We start from the raw sequence: 17,140 nt of genomic DNA, 5'->3' as shown, positions 1-17,140 counted from the left end.
TGAACAGACCCTTGTGTGCACCAGGACCCAGGAGAAAGGAGCAGTGACCCCACAAGAGACTGACCCAGACTTGCCCGTGAGTGTCCAGGAGTCTCTGGTGGAGGCGTGGGTCGGCGGTGGCCTGCTGCAGGGTTGGGGGCACTGAGTGCAGCAGTGCATGCATGGGACCTTTTGAAGGAGGTCCCATTATCTTCATTACCTCCACCATAGTTTGGCCTCAGGTCAAACAACAGGGAAGGAACACAGCCCTGCCCATCAACAGAAAATTGGATTAAAGATTTACTGAGCATGGCCCCACCCATCAGAACAAGACCCAGTTTCCCCTTCAGTCAGTCTCTCCCATCAGGAAGCTTCCATAAGCCTCTTATCCTTATCCATCAGAAGGCAGACAGAATGAAAACCACAATCACAGAAAATGAACCAAACTGATCACATGGACCAAAGCCTTGTATAACTCAATGAAACTATGAGTTATGCCATGTAGGGCTACCCAAGATGGACAGATCATGGTGGAAAGTTCTGACAAAACATGGCCCACTGGAGAATGGAATGGCAAAACACTTCAGTATTCTTGCATTGAGAACCCCATGAACAACACGAAAAGGCAAAAAGATATGATACTGAAAGATGAACTCCCCAGGTTGGCAGGTGCCCAATATGCTACTGGAGATCAGTGAAGAAATAACTCCAGAAAGAATGAAGAGACAGAGAGAGAAGACACGTGAGACCAGCCTTGATAGGGCCAAGTCTGTGTTTTACTTTTTGACAACAGGTTTTATACCCTTTCTCAGAACGTTTTCAAGGTACAAGATGCTTACTCATGATTACACAGGATTAGTATTACATCATTTTGTTTTTTAGGAAAAGCAGGATGTTTTTTGCTTTCTAATTCTATAGTAATTCTTAGCACATGATCTTCTGGCCTTGGGGCTATTAACATTTTATGCAGGTCAGGTGAATGTAAACCTATTTTCCATTTTTATGGTGACCTTAACTGAAAGGTAGCAGTCTCATAGGGCAATAGTACAGAGCAGAATTATATCTTTGTTAATACAATAATTAATCCTTCTGCAAAAGTTATCAGTTGCGTTTATCTAAGAAGTTTACCCCATACTGACTCTGCGACTTTGGTGAGGCAGCTTCTGCCGAGCACTCCTGGCTGACAATTAACAACCATCTCATTGTTACCACACTAGGGCTAAGTCCTTATTTCTCTAGATCTTTAACTATATTAACAATGGTTTCTATAACACAACCTTAGCACATTAAAAGCAAAAACACAGCAAGCAAAACACAGCAAGCAAATCTCAACCCAATAACCACCTATAGAATAATTTTTCTTATGTTTTCTAATAGGACTTCTTTATCCCTTAAAAAGTCGCTATGTCTGTTAGGGCTTTTATATAATCAGGTTCTTTATGCTATTTTATGATTAGGATATTATAAGCAATCATGCATATTAGTACCAAGGGCATAAATGCATTTGGCTAACAAACTACCAGCAAAGGAGTTTAAATTAAAACACTCCTTTCACCCTGGATAATCTCATAAAATACCACCACCTGGGAAACTTATTGATTAAAGTTCTAAATTGATTCTTATTTGGGAAGAGATCGGGGAAGGCCTTTTGCCTGTGTCACAGAAATTAGGGAGTAGTCTATTGAGGCAGGCATCAGAAAGACAGATATCATCTTTAAGGTGAGTGCTGGGGGCAGCTTTTCGAAATCCCTGAAAACCTGATTTGCCATGCCTGTCAGGCTTTCTCCTCATGACCTTGTCATGGGTGGGATCTCGTGAGCTGGCCTTTTTGAAACTCCTGAAAGCCTGATCTGCCTTGCCCTTCAGGTTTTCTCCCTCATGGCCATGTCATGGGTAGGGTCTCATGTGTTGGTTCCCGGCAAGAGACAGAACCAAAGCAAAAACAACACCCAGTTGTGGATGTGACTGGTGATGGAAGTAAAGTCTGATGCTGTAAAGAACAATATTGCATAGGAACCTGGAATGTTCAGTTCAGTTCTGTCACTCAGTCATGTCCAACTCTTTGCAACCCCATGAATCGCAGCATGCCAGGCTCCCTGTCCATCACCAACTCCTGTAGTTTACCCAAACCCATGTCCATCGAGTCAGTGATGCCATCCAGCCACTTCATCCTCTGTCATCCCCTTCTCCTCCTGCCCCCAATCCTTCCAAGCATTAGGGTCTTTTCCAATGAGTCAAATCTTCACATGAGGTGGCCAAAGTATTGAAGTTTCAGCTTCAACTTCTGTCCTTCCAATGATCACCCAGGCCTGATCTCCTTTAGGATGGACTGGTTGGATCTTCTTGCAGCCCAAGGGACTCTCAAGAGTCTTCTTCAACACCACAGTTCAAAAGTATCAATTCTTCAGCACTCAGCTTTCTTCACCGTCCAACTCTCATATCCATACATGACTACTGGAAAAACCATAGCCTTGACTAGACGGACCTTTGTTGGCAAAGTAATGTCTCTGCTTTTAAATATGCTATCCAGGTTGGTCATAACTTTCTTTCCAAGGTATAAGCATCTTTTAATATCATGGCTGCAGTCACCATCTGCAGTGATTTTGGAGCCCCCAAAAATAAAGTCTGCCACTGTTTCCACTGTTTCCCCATCTATTTCCCATGAAGTGATGGAATGTTAGGTCCATGAATCAATGCAAATTGGAAGTGGTCAAATAGGAGACAGCAAGAGTGAACATCAACATTTTAGGAATCAGTGAACTAAAATGGACTGAAATGGGTGAATTTAACTCAGATGACCATTATATCTACTACTGTGGGCAAGAATCCCTTAGAAGAAATGGAGTAGCCATCATAGTCAAAAAAAAAAAAAAGAGTCCAAAATGCAGTACTTGGATGCAATCTCAAAAACGACAGAATGATCTCTGTTCATTTCCAAGGCAAACCATTCAATATCACGGTAATCCAAGTCTATGCCCTGATCAGTAATGCTGAAGAAGCTGAAGTTGAATGGTTCTGTGAAGATCTACAAGACCTTCTAGAACTAACACCCCAAAAGATGTCCTTTTCATTACAGGGGACTGGAATGCAAAAGTAGGAAGTCAAGAGATACTTGGAGTAACAGGCAAATTTGGCCTTGGAGTACAAAATGAAGCAGGGCAAAGGCTAATAGAGTTTTGCCAAGAGAATGCACTGGTCATAGCAAATACCCTCTTCCAACAACACAAGAGAAGACTCTACACATGGACATCACCAGATGGTCAATACCAAAATCAGATTGATTATATTCTTTGCAGCCAAGATGGAGAAGCTCTATACAGTCAGCAAAAACAAGACAGGGAGTTGATGTGGCTCAGATCATGAACTCCTTATTGCCAAATTCAGACTTAAATTTAAGAAAGTGGGGAAAACCACTAGACCATTCAGTTCAATTCAGTTCAATCATTCAGTCGTGTTCGACTCTTTGCGACCCCATGAATCGCAGCACGCCAGGCCTCCCTGTCCATCGCCAACTCCTGGAGTTTACTCAAACTCATGTCCATCGGGTCGGTGATGCCACTTAGCCATCTCATCCTCTGTCGTCCCCTTCTCCTCCTGCCCCCAATCCCTCCCAGCAGCAGGGTATTTTCCAATGAGTCAACTCTTCGCATGAGGTGGCCAAAGTATTGGAGTTTCAGCTTCAGCATCAGTCCTTCCAATGAACACCCAGGACTGATCTCCTTTAGAATGGACTGGTTGGATCTCCTTGCAGTCCAAGGGACTCTCAAGAGTCTTCTCCAACACCACAGTTCAAAAGCATCAATTCTTTGGTGCTCAGCTTTCTTCACAGTCCAACTCTCACATCCATACATGACCACTGGAAAAACCATAGCCTTGACTAGATGGACCTTTGTTGGTGATCATTCAGGTATGACCTAAATCAAATCCTTTATGATTATACAGTGGACATGACAAATAGATTCAAGGGATTAGATCTGATAGACAGAGTGCCTGAAGAACTATGGATGGAGGTTCGTGACATTGTACAGGAGGTGGTGATCAAAACCATCCCCAAGAAAAAGAAGTGCAAAAAGGCAAAATGGTTGTCTGAGGAAACCTTACAAATAGCTGAGAAAAGAAGAGAAATGAAAGGCAAAGGAGAAAAGGAAAGATATACCCATCTGAATGCAGAATTCCAAAGAATAGCAAGGAGAGATAAGAAAGCCTTCCTCAGTGATCAATGAAAGAAATAGAGGACAACAATAGAATGGGAAAGACTAGAGATCTCTTCAAGAAAATTAGAGACACCATGGGAACACATCATGCAAAGATGGGCACAATAAAGGACAGAAACAAGGAAAGGACCTAACAGAAGCAGAAGATATTAAGAGGAGGTAGCAAGAATACACAGAGGAACTATACAAAAAAGATCTTCATGACCCAGATAACCACGGTGGTGTGATCACTCACCTAGAGTCACATCCAGGAATATGAAGTCAAGTGGGCCTTAGGAAGCATCACTACAAAGCTAGTGGAGGTGATAGAATTCCAGTTGAGCTATTTCAAATCCTAAAAGATGATGCTGTGAAAGTGCTGCACTCAATATGCCAGCAAATTTGGAAAACTCAGCAGTGGCCACAGGACTGGAAAAGTCAGTTTTCATTCCAATCCCAAAGAAAGGCAATGCCAAAGAATGTTCAAACTACCACACAATTGCACTCATCTCACACGCTAGCAAAGTAATGCTCAAAGTTCTCCAAGCCAGGCTTCAACAGTACATGAACCATGAACTTCCAGATGTTCAAGCTGGATTTAGAAAAGGCAGAGGAACAGAGATCAAATTGTCAACATCTGTTGGATCATCAAAAAAAAGCAAGAGAGTTCCAGAAAAAACATCTACTTCTGCTTTATTGACTATGCCAAAGCCTTTGACTGTGTGGATCACAACAAACTGTGGGAAATTCTTAAAGAGATGGGAATACCAGACCACCTGACCTGCCTCCTGAGAAATCTGTATGCAGGTCAAGAAGCAACAGTTAGAACTGGGACATGGAACAACAGACTGGTTCCAAATTGGGAAAGGAGTACGTCAAGGCTGTATATTGTCACCCTGCTTATTTAACTTCTATGCAGAGTACATCATGCGAAATGCCAGGTTGGATGAAGCACAAGCTGGAATTAAGATTGCCAGGAGAAATATCAATAACCCCAGATGTGCAGATGACATGACCCTTATGGCAGAAAGTGAAGAAGAACTAAAGAGTTTCTTGATGAGAGTGAAAGAGGAGAGTGAAAAAGCTTAAAACTCAACATTCAAAAAATGAAGATCATGGCATCCAGTCCCATCACTTCATGGCAAATAGATGGGGAAACAATGGAAACAGTGAGAGACTTTATTTTGGGGGGCTCCAAAATCACTGCAGATGGTGACTGCAGCCATGAAATTAAAAGATGCTTGCTCCTTGGAAGAAAAGCTATGACCAACCTAGACAGCATATTAAAAAGCAGAGACATTACTTTGCCAACAAAGGTCCATCTAGTCAAAGTTACGGTCTTTCCAGTAGTCATGTAAGGATGTGAGAGATGGACTATAAGGAAAGCTGAGCACCAAAGAATAGACGCTTTTGATCTGTGGTGTTGAAGACTCTTGAGAGTCCCTTGGACAGCAAGGAGATCCAACCAGTCAATCCTAAAGGAAATCAACCTGAATATTCATTGGAAGGACTGATGCTGAAGCTAAAGCTCCAATACTTTGGCCACCTGATGCGAAGAACTGACTCACTGGAAAAGACCCTGGTGCTGGGAAAGATTGAAGGCAGGAGGAGAAGGGGGTGACAGAGGATGAGATGGTTGGATGGCATCACCGACTAAATGGACATGAGTTTGACTAAACTCTGGGATTTGGTGATGGACAGGGAGGCCTGGTGTGCTGCAGTCCATGGGGTCACAAAGAGTCAAACACAACTGAGTGACTGAACTGAACTGATCTATCTCCTCCTGTTGGCTGTTCCTGAGTTGTATCCTTGTAATGTAGCAGTAGTCTAAGTACAGAGCTTTTGGTGATTTCTTTCACTTGTTCTATGAAATCACTAAAACTAAAATGGGGGTGGAGCCAGGGGATGTCCCAAATTTGTAGCCAAGTAGGACAGAGGTGCAATACTCCACTTGTAGTTATTTTCTGAAATAGGGCTGTCTTGTTAGGGACTTTCCCTTTAAGCTGTGGGACCTGTGCCAGCTCCAGACAGTTAGTTCAGGAATTGAAATGTAGGACACCCGGCTGAGTGCTGAGAACTGAGCAGAGAATGGTAGAGAACTGAGATGCAGTAATAAATAGATTGAAAGTAAATGAATGGAAAAGATATAAATGTAAACTATAAGCATAAGGAAACTGTCACTGTACTTATACTCCAAAGCAACGAGTATAACTAAAGTCAGGTATTTCATAATGATAAGGTAGCAATTTATCAGTAAGACGTAGCAGCCCTTAGCATGTATTTCCTGTCAACTAAAACACATAAACAGCTTAAACAGCTTAAAAGCTGAGAATAATGTTTTATTTGTTTTACTTTCTGAGGACTTCAGAAAAGTTCAAAAGACAGCTTCACAGCTAGCTGTGAGAGACTGCTCTGAAGAGGAGCCAGGATATATAGGAGTTTTTGCAACAAAAATCAGGTAGTCAGAGTATCAAGAGATTATTGTTCATTAAGGAAGACCTCATATCTCAAGTTAATGAATTTAGCTCTTTTCTATATATCAGAAGATGCAAAAGTCTGAAATCCTTCCTTTGAATATGCACCTCAAATTTTAGGGCCAATATCCTGTGCTTTCTCCTCCTGGGTCTCCTCAGGGTGCACCTTTGTGGGGAAGGAACTGCATCAGCTGAGGACTGGGCAACTGGCAGCCCATTTGACTCCATCCTGAGTTTCCTCGTGGCTCACCTTCCAGAATGGCTGAAGTGGTTGGCTGCAATATCCTTTGATATTGCATATCAATATCCATACTGATATGGCAGGTGGCATTTTTTTATTCACAGCATCTTATAACAAAATTTCAAAATACCAGAAACAAAAATAAATAGACATAAAGGGAGACACATACAAATACACAACACCTCTTTCTCAAAGACTGATAGAACAAGAGGATTTTAAAAAGTATTTCAGTAACAATATAAAAGATGTGAACAATACTACTAGCCAACTTGACCTAACTGACATTTACAAGACATGATGTCAAATAACCACAAAACAAGCAATCTTTTCAGGTACATATCAAATATGTTCAAGACAGACATATCCTGGTCCATAAGAATACCAGTCAACCTCAAAAGATGAGATTCTTACAGAGTAAGATCAAAGTCAGTAACACAAAGATATTTAGAATAGAACTGTCTAATAAAAATAGAATGGAAGTTACAAATGCAGTTTTAAACTTTCTGGTAGGTGCACTAAAAGGTTAAAAGAAATTTTAAATTAACATTAGTAATAGGGACTTCCCTGGTGGTCCAGTGACTAAGACTCTGACCAATTAATGCAGGATCCTGGGTTCAATCCCTGGTCAGGGAAATAGATCCCACATGCTGCAACTAAGACCAGTGCAGCCAAATAAATAAATAAATAATATATTTTTAAAACATATCAGCAATATAATATACTTAAGCCAATATATCCAAAATACTATCATTTCAACATTAATGATATTCCCAAACGTGAGATATCTCATGTTTCTTTTTTTTTTTAATTGTCTTAAAAAAATCCAGGGGGAGCAGTCCTAAGATGGTGAAGAATAGGATGGGGAACCCACTTTCTCCCCACAAATTCATCGAAAGATCATTTGAACGCTGAGCAAATTCCACAAAACAACTTCTGAACACTGGCAGAGGACACCAGGCACCCAGAAAGGCAGCCCATTGTCTTCAAAAGGAGGTAGGACAAAATATAAAAGATAAAAAGAGAGACAAAAGAGTTAGGGACAGAGACCCGTCCTGGGGAGGGAGTCGTGAAAGAGGAGAAGTTTCCAAACACCAGGAAACCCTCTCACCGGCACGGTCTGTGGGGAGTTTTGGAATCTCAGAGGGCAACATAACTGGGAGGAAAAAAAATAAATAAATAAAACCCACAGATTACATGCCTAACGGCAACTCCCAGAGAGAAGTAGCCCAGACGCTCGAATCCGAATACACCGCCAACAAGTGGAGGCTGAACGGGGAGGTGAGGGCTGCATTGCTTGGGGTATCGACTGGGCCTGAATGCCCTGAGAACAATCTGAGGGAGCTAACGTGAGATAGCAACCCAAACTGTGGGATAGCCAGAGAGAGAGAAAAAAAAAGAGAGAGAGAGAACTTTCCCGTGAAAAGCTCTAACCTAAGGCACTGCCAGGCCACTCACAGAACAAAGGACTGAGCGAATACCAGAGGAGAGCTAGCCGGCTGTGGACTGGCCCATCCCCACCAGAGGCAGGGAGGCAGGCGGGCGACAGCCAGAGCCGGAAAGGGGCAATCTCGGCCCCAGAGACGGCATCCTCTACCAAACTGCGAGCGGGCTCCCAGTTGCTAACCAAGTCTTCCTGGGATCCTGGATGGTTGACATCCGTCAGGAGGGTCACGGCCAGAGGTCAGCACCCCAGAGGAGACACACGGCACGCCTGAGACGGCGTCTCCGCTGCCACACAGGAAACCGAGCGGCCGGGACCGGGGAGGTGAAAGATGCACCGCCCACCTGGGGAGTGTGTGCTCGTCAAGCACCTGGTCGCCTGAGCTGCTTGGACCTGGGAAGGGCACAAAACGCAGGCCCAACCAAGTCTGTGCCTTTGTGGAGTACCCAAGAACCTGAACCTGAGCGGCTTAGACCTGGGAAGTGCACGCAACCCAGGGCCCGCTTTAGACAGTTCCCCTGCAGAGCAACCTGGAGCCTGAGCAGTGTAGACCGGGAAAGCACACACGCTGTGAGCGGGGGCAAACCCAGTGTGGCCCAGACACTGCGAGCACTCCCCACACACACCAGTGACGTTTGTCTGCAGTGTTCCCCCCCTCCCCACAGCACGGCTGAACAAGTGAGCCTAAATAAGTGACCACCTTCGCCCCCTTGTGTCAGGGCAGAAATTAGACACTGAAGAGACCAGCAAACAGAAGCCAAAATAAACAGAGGGAACCTCTTTGGAAGTGACAGGTGCAACAGATTAAAACCCTGTAGTTAGCACCAACTACATTGGAAGGGGCCTATAGACCTTGAGAAGTATAAGCTGGAACAAGGAACTATCTGAAACTGAACTGACCCCACACTGCCCGAAACAGCTCCAGAGAAATTCCTAGACATATTTTTACTATTAACATTTTTAGACTTTTTATTTTTTTAAGTCCTTTATTACCCCTTTAACTTTCATTTTTATAACCTACTATTACCTTGTTTTTAAAAGACCCTATTTTTAAAGCAAATTTCATATATATTTTTTATAATTTTTGTGATTTTGTTTTTTTTTTAATATTGTATTTTTGAGAGTCTAACCTCTACTCTAGATTTTTAATCTTTGCTTTTTGGTATTTGTTATCAATTTTGTACCTTTAAGAATCCAATCTTCAGTATCCATTTTTACTTAAGAGTGTGATTACTGGCTTGATTGCTCTCTCCCTCTTTTGACTCTCCTTTTTCTCCCCTAGGTCACCTCTATCTTCTCCCTCCCCCTTCTCTTCTCTACCCAGCTCTGTGAATCTCTTTGGGTGCTCCAGGCTGTGGAGAACACTTAGGGAACTGATTACTGGCTAGATCTGTCTCTTTCCTTTTGATTCCCCCTCTTCTCCTCCTGGTCACCTCTATCTCCCTCCTCCCTCTTCTCTTCTCCATGTAACTCTGTGAACCTCTCTGGGTGTCCCTCACTGTGGAGAATCTTTTCTCCATTAACCTAGATGTTTTATCATCAGTGCTGTATGGATGGAGAAGTCTTGAGGCTACTGTAAGAATAAGACTGAAAACCAGAGGCAAGAGGCTTAAGTCCAAAACCTGCGAACACCAGAGAACTCCTGACTCCAGGGAACATTCATCGGTAAGAGCTCATTCAAAAGCCTCCATACCTACACTGAAACCAAGCACCACCCAAAAGCCAAAAAGTTCCAGAGCAAAACATACCACGCAAATTCTCCAGCAACGCAGGAACATAGCCCTGAGCTTTAATATACAGGCTGCCCAAAGTCACACCAAACCCACAGACACCTCAAAACTCACTACTGGACACTTCATTGCACTCCAGAGAGAAGAAATCCAGCTCCACCCACCAGAACACCGACGCAAGCTTCCCTAACCAGGAAACCTTGACAAGCCACTCGTCCAACCCCACCCACAGGGAGGAACCTCCACAATAAAGAGGAACCACAAACTGCCAGAATACAGAAAGGCCACCCCAAACACAGCAATCTAAACAAGATGAAAAGGCAGAGAAATACTCAGCAGGTAAAGGAACATGATAAATGCCCACCAAACCAAACAAAAGAGAAGGAGATAGGGAGTCTACCTGAAAAGAATTCAGAATAATGATAGTAAAAATGATCCAAAATCTTGAAAACAAAATGGAGTTACAGAAAAATAGTCTGGAGACAAGGACTGAGAAGATGCAAGAAATGTTTAACAAGGATCTAGAAGAAATAAAAAAAGTCAACCAACAATGAATAATGCAATAACTGAGATAAAAAACACTCTGGAGGGAACCAACAGTAGAATAACTGAGGCAGAAGATAGGATAAGTGAGGTGGAAGATAGAATGGTGGAAATAAATGAAGCAGAGAGGAAAAAAGAAAAAAGAATTAAAAGAAATGAGGACAACCTCAGAGACCTCTGGGACAATGTCAAATGCCCCAACATTTGAATCATAGGAGTCCCAGAAGAAGACAAAAAGAAAGGCCATGAGAAAATACTTGAGGAGATAATAGTTGAAAACTTCCCTAAAATGGGGAAGGAAATAGCCTCCCAAATCCAAGAACCCCAGAGAGTCCCAAATAGGATAAACCCAAGGCAAAACACCCCAAGACACATATTAATCAAATTAACAAAGATCAAACACGAAAGAACAAATATTAAAAGCAGCAAGGGAAAAACAACAAATAACACACAAGGGGATTCCCATAAGGATAACAGCTGATCTTTGGCAGGACATACTTAAAGTGATGAAAGAGAAAAACCTACAACCCAGATTACTGTACCCAGCAAGGATCTCATTCAAATATGAAGGAGAAATAAAAAGCTTTACAGACAAGCAAAAGCTGAGAGAATTCAGCACCACCAAACCAGCTCTTCAACAAATGCTAAAGAATCTTCTCTAGACAGGAAACACAAAAGGTGTATAAACTCAAACCCAAAACAACAAAGTAGATGGCAACGGGATCATACTTATCAATAATCACCTTAAATATAAACGGGTTGAATGCCCCAACCAAAAGACAAAGACTGGCTGAATGGATACAAAAACAAGACCCCTATATATGCTGTCTACAAGAGACCCACCTCAAAACAAGGGACACATACAGACTGAAAGTGAAGGGCTGGAAAAAAATATTTCACACAAATGGAGACCAAAAGAAAGCAGGAGTCGCAATACTCATATCAGATAAAATAGACTTTCAAATAAAGGCTGTGAAAAGAGACAAAGAAGGACACTACATAATGATCAAAGGATCAATCCAAGAAGATATAACAATTATAAATATATATGCACCCAACATAGGAGCACCACAGTATGTAAGGCAAATGCTAACAAGTATGAAAGGGGAAATTAACAGTAGCACAATAATAGTGGGAGACTTTAATACCCCACTCACACCTATGGATAGATCAACTAAACAGAAAATTAACAAGGAAACACAAACTTTAAATGATACAATGGACCAGTTAGACTTAATTGATATCTATAGGACATTTCACCCCAAAACAATGAATTTCACCTTTTTCTCAAGTGCACACGGAACCTTCTCCAGGATAGATCACATCCTGGGCCATAAATCTAGCCTTGGTAAATTCAAAAAAATTGAAATCATTCCAAGCATCTTTTCTGATCACAATGCAGTAAGATTAGATGTCAACTACAGGGAAAAAAAAAAAAACATTAAAAATACCAATATATGGAGGCTAAACAACACACTTCTGAATAAACAAAAAATCACAGAAGAAATCAAAAAAGAAATCAAAATATGCATAGAAATGAATGAAAATGAAAACACAACAACCCAAAACCTATGGGACTCAGTAAAAGCAGTGCTAAGGGGAAGGTTCATAGCAATACAAGCTTACCTCAAGAAACAAGAGAAAAGTCAAATAAATAACCTAACTCTATACCTAAAGCAACTAGAAAAGGAAGAAATGAAGAACCCCAGGTTAGTAGAAGGAAAGAAATCATAAAAATTGGGGCAGAAATAAATGCAAAAGAAACAAAAGAGACCATAGCAAAAATCAACAAAACTAAAAGCTGGTTCTTTGAGAAGATAAATAAAATAGACAAACCATTAGCCAGACTCATCAAGAAAAAAGAAGAAGAAGAATCAAATCAACAAAATTAGAAATGAAAATGGAGAAATCACAACAGACAACACAGAAATACAAAGGATCATAAGAGACTACTATCAGCAACTATATGCCAATAAAATGGACAACTTGGAAGAAATGGAAAAATTCTTAGAAAAGTATAACTTTCCAAAACTGAACCAGGAAGAAATAGAAAATCTTAACAGACCCATCACAAGCACGGAAATAGAAACTGTAATCAGAAATCTTCCAGCAAACAAAAGCCCAGGACCAGATGGCTTCACAGCTGAATTCTACCAAAAATTTAGAGAAGACCTAACACCTATTCTACTCAAACTCTTCCAGAAAATTGCAGAGGAAGGTAAACTTCCAAACTCATTCTATGAGGCCACCATCACCCTAATACCAAAACCAGACAAAGATGCCACAAAAAAAGAAAACTACAGGCCAATATCACTGATGAACATAGATGCAAAAATCTTTAACAAAATTCTAGCAAACAAAATTCAACAACATACTAAAAAGATCATACATCATGACCAAGTGGGCTTTATCCCAGGGATGCAAGGATTCTTTAATATCTGCAAATCAATCAATGTGATACACCACATTAACAAATTGAAAGATAAAAGCCATATGATTATCTCAATAGATGCAGAGAAAGCCTTTGACAAAATTCAATATCCATAAAAACCCTACAAAAGGCAGGAATAGAAGCAACATACCTCAACATAATAAAAGCCATATATGACAAACTCACAGCAAACATTATCCTCAATGGTAAAAAATTGAAAACATTTCCCCTAAAATCAGGAACAAGACAAGGGTGCCCACTCTCACCACTACTACTCAACATAGTTTTGGAAGTTTTGGCCACAGTAATCAGAGCAGAAAAAGAAATAAAAGGAATCCAGATTGGAAAAGAAGAAGTAAAACATTCACTTTTGCAGATGACATGATCTTCTACATAGAAAACCCTAAAGACTCCACCAGAAAATTACTAGAGCTAATCAATGAATATAGTAAAGTTGCAGGATATAAAATTTAACACAGAGAAATCCCTTGCATTCCTATACACTAACAATGAGAAAACAGAAAGAGAAATTAAGGAAACAATTCCATTCACCATTGCAACAAAAAGAATAAAATACTTAGGAATAAATCTACCTAAAGAAACAAAAGACCTATATATAGAAAACTGTAAAATACTGATGAAAGAAATCAAAGATGACACAAATAGATGGAGAAATATATACCATGTTCATGGATCAGAAGAATCAATATAGTGATCAATCTATAGATTCAATGCAATCCCTATCAAGCTACCAATGGTATTTTTCAGAGAATTAGAACAAATAATTACACTATTTGTATGGAAATACAAAAAGCCTCGAATAGCCAAAGCAATCTTGAGAAAGAAAAATGGAACTGGAGGAATCAACCTGCCTGACTTCAGACTATACTACAAAGCCACAGTCATCAAGACAGTATGGTACTGGCACAAAGACAGAAATATAGATCAATGGAACAAAATAGAAAGCCCAGAGATAAATCCACGCACCTATGGACAACTTATCTTTGACAAAGGAGGCAAGAATATACAATGGAGAAAAGACAATCTCTTTAACAAGTGGTGCTGGGAAAACTGGTCAACCACTTGTAAAAGAATGAAACTAGAACATTTTCTAACACCATACACAAAAATAAACTCAAAATGGATTAAATCTAAATGTAAGATCAGAAACCATAAAACTCTTAGAGGAAAACATAGGCAAAACACTCTGACATAAATCACAGCAAGATTCTCTATGACCCACCTCCCAGAGTAATGGAAATAAAAGCAAAAATAAACAAATGGGGCCTAATTAAACTTAAAAGCTTTTGCACAACAAAGGAAACTATAAGCAAGGTGAAAAGACAGCCTTCAGAATGGGAGAAAATAATAGCAAATGAAGCAACTGACAAAGAATTAATCTCAAAATATACAAGCAGCTCATGCAGCTCAATTCCAGAAAAATAAACAACCCAATCAAAAAATGGGCCAAAAATGAACTAAACAGACATTTCTCCAAAGAAGACATACAGATGGCTAACAAACACATGAAAAGATGCTCAACATCACTCATTATCAGAGAAATGCAAGTCAAAACCACAATGAGGTACCATCTCACACCAGTCAGAATGGCTGCTATCAAAAAAATCTACAAACAATAAATGCTGGAGAGGGTGTGGAGAAAAGGGAACCCTCTTACACTGTTGGTGGGAATGCAAACTAGTACAGCCACTATGGAGAACAGTGTGGAGATTCCTTAAAAAACTGGAAATAGAACTGCCATACAACCCAGCAATTCCACTGCTGGGCATACACACCGAGGAAACCAGAATTGAAAGAGACACATGTACCCCCAATGTTCATTGCAGCACTGTTTACAATAGCCAGGACGTGGAAGCAACCTAGATGTCCACTGGCAGATGAATGGATAAGAAAGCTGTGGTACATATACACAATGGAATATTACTCAGCCATTAAAAAGAATGCATTTGAATCAGTTCTAATGAGGTGGATGAAACTGGAGCCTATTATACAGAGTGAAGTAAGTCAGAAAGAAAAACACCAATACAGTGCTCGCTTCGGCAGCACATATACTAAAATTGGAATGATACAGAGAAGATTAGCATGGCCCCTGCACAAGGATGACACGCAAATTCGTGAAGCGTTCCATATTTTTGAAGAATGGAACTAGAGGAATGAACCTGCCTGACTTCAGACTATACTACTAAGCCACAGTCATCAAGACAGTATGGTGCTGGCACAAAGACAGAAATATAGAGATCAATGGAACAGAATAGAAAGCCCAGAAATAAATCCACGAACCTATGGACACCTTATCTTTGACAAAGGAGGCAAGGATGTACAATGGAAAAAAGACAACCCCTTTAACAAGTGGTGCTGGGAAAACTGGTCAACCACTTGTAAAAGAATGAAACTAGAACACTCTCTAACACCATACACAAAAATAAACTCAAAATGGATTAAAGATCTAAATGTAAGACCAGAAACTATAAAACTCCTAGAGGAAAACATAGGTAAAACACTCTCCGACATAAATCACAGCAGGATACTCTATGACCCACCTCCCAGAATATTGGAAATAAAAGCAAAAATAAACAAATGGGGCCTAATTAAACTTAAAAGCTTTTGCACAACAAAGGAAACTATAATCAAGATGAAAGATAGCCCTCATTGGGAGAAAATAATAGCAAAAGAAGCAACAGACAAAGGATTAATCTCAAAAATATACAAGCAACTCCTGCAGCTCAATTCCAGAAAAATAAATGACCCAATCAAAAAATGAGCCAAAGAACTAAACAGACATTTCTCCAAGGAAGACATACAGATGGCTAACAAACACATGAAAAGATGCCCAATATCACTCATTATCAGAGAAATGCAAATCAAAACCACAATGAGGTACCACTACATGCCAGTCAGGATGGCTGCTATCCAAAAGTCTACAAGCAATAAATGCTGGAGAGGGTGTGGAGAAAACGGGAACCCTCTTACACTGTTGGTGGGAATGCAAACTAGTACAGCCACTATGGAGAACAGTGTGGAGATTTCTTAAAAAACTGAAATAGAACTGCCATATGACCCAGAAATCCCACTTCTGGGCATACACACCGAGGCAACCAGATCTGAAAGAGACACGTGCACCCCAATGTTCATCACAGCACTGTTTATAATAGCCAGGACATGGAAGCAACCTAGATGCCCATCAGCAGACGAATGGGTAAGGAAGCTGTGGTACCTATACACCATGGAATATTACTCAGCCATTAAAAAAAAATGCATTTGAATCAGTTCTAATGAGGTGGATGAAACTGGAGCCCATTATACAGAGTGAAGTAAGCCAGAAAGATAAAGACCAGTACAGTATACTAACACATATATATGGAATTTAGAAAGATGGTAACGATAACCCTATATGCAAAACATAAAAAGAGACACAGATGTACAGAACAGACTTTTGGACTCTGTGGGAGAAGGCGAGGGTGGGATGTTTCGAGAGAATAGCATCGAAACAAGTATATTATCTAGGGTGAAACAGATCACCAGCCCAGGTTGGATGTATGAGACAAGTGCTCGGGCCTGGTGCACTGGGAAGACCCAGAGGGATCAGGTAGAGAGGGAGGTGGGAGGGGGGATCGGGATGGGGAATACATGTAAATCCATGGCTGATTCATGTCAATGTATGACAAAAACCACTACAATATTGTAAAGTAATTAGCCTCCAACTAATAAAAAATAAATGGGAAAAAAAAGAAAAACACTAATAGAGTATACTAATGCATATATATGGAGTTTAGAAAATGGTAATGATGACCCTATATGCAAGACAGCAAAAGAGACACAGATGTATAGAACAGTCTTTTGGACTCTGTGGGAGAAGGCGAGGGTGGGATGATCTGAGAGAATAGCATTGAAACATGTATATTATTATATGTGAAACAGATCGCCAGTCCAGGTTCGATGCATGAGACAGGGTGCTCAGGGCTGGTGCACTGGGATGACCCTGAGGGATGGGATGGGAGGGAGGTGGGAGGGGGTTCAGGATGGGGAACACATGTACACCCATGGCTGATTCATGTCAATGTATGGCAAAAACCACTACAATATGGTA

General features: G+C 40.8%; 1 long non-coding RNA gene and 1 other non-coding gene across 2 annotated transcripts in view; one reads left to right on the top strand and one right to left on the bottom strand.

The window, feature by feature from the left end:
* LOC139034095 (uncharacterized) overlaps nt 1-17,140 on the bottom strand; it is a 64,641-nt gene that overhangs the window by 11,527 nt on the left and 35,974 nt on the right. The gene's annotated exons all lie outside the window — the stretch shown is intronic.
* On the top strand, nt 15,081-15,187 carry LOC139034099 (U6 spliceosomal RNA). Its single transcript, XR_011486554.1, has one exon. It is a non-coding gene; the product is annotated as a U6 spliceosomal RNA (small nuclear RNA).

The sequence above is a fragment of the Odocoileus virginianus genome, unplaced genomic scaffold (assembly GCF_023699985.2).
Source record: "Odocoileus virginianus isolate 20LAN1187 ecotype Illinois unplaced genomic scaffold, Ovbor_1.2 Unplaced_Contig_23, whole genome shotgun sequence".
NCBI classification, from domain to species: Eukaryota; Metazoa; Chordata; class Mammalia; order Artiodactyla; family Cervidae; genus Odocoileus; species Odocoileus virginianus.
The sequence above is the reverse complement of the archived record's forward strand: the minus strand, read 5'-3'. Positions and strand labels throughout refer to the sequence as shown.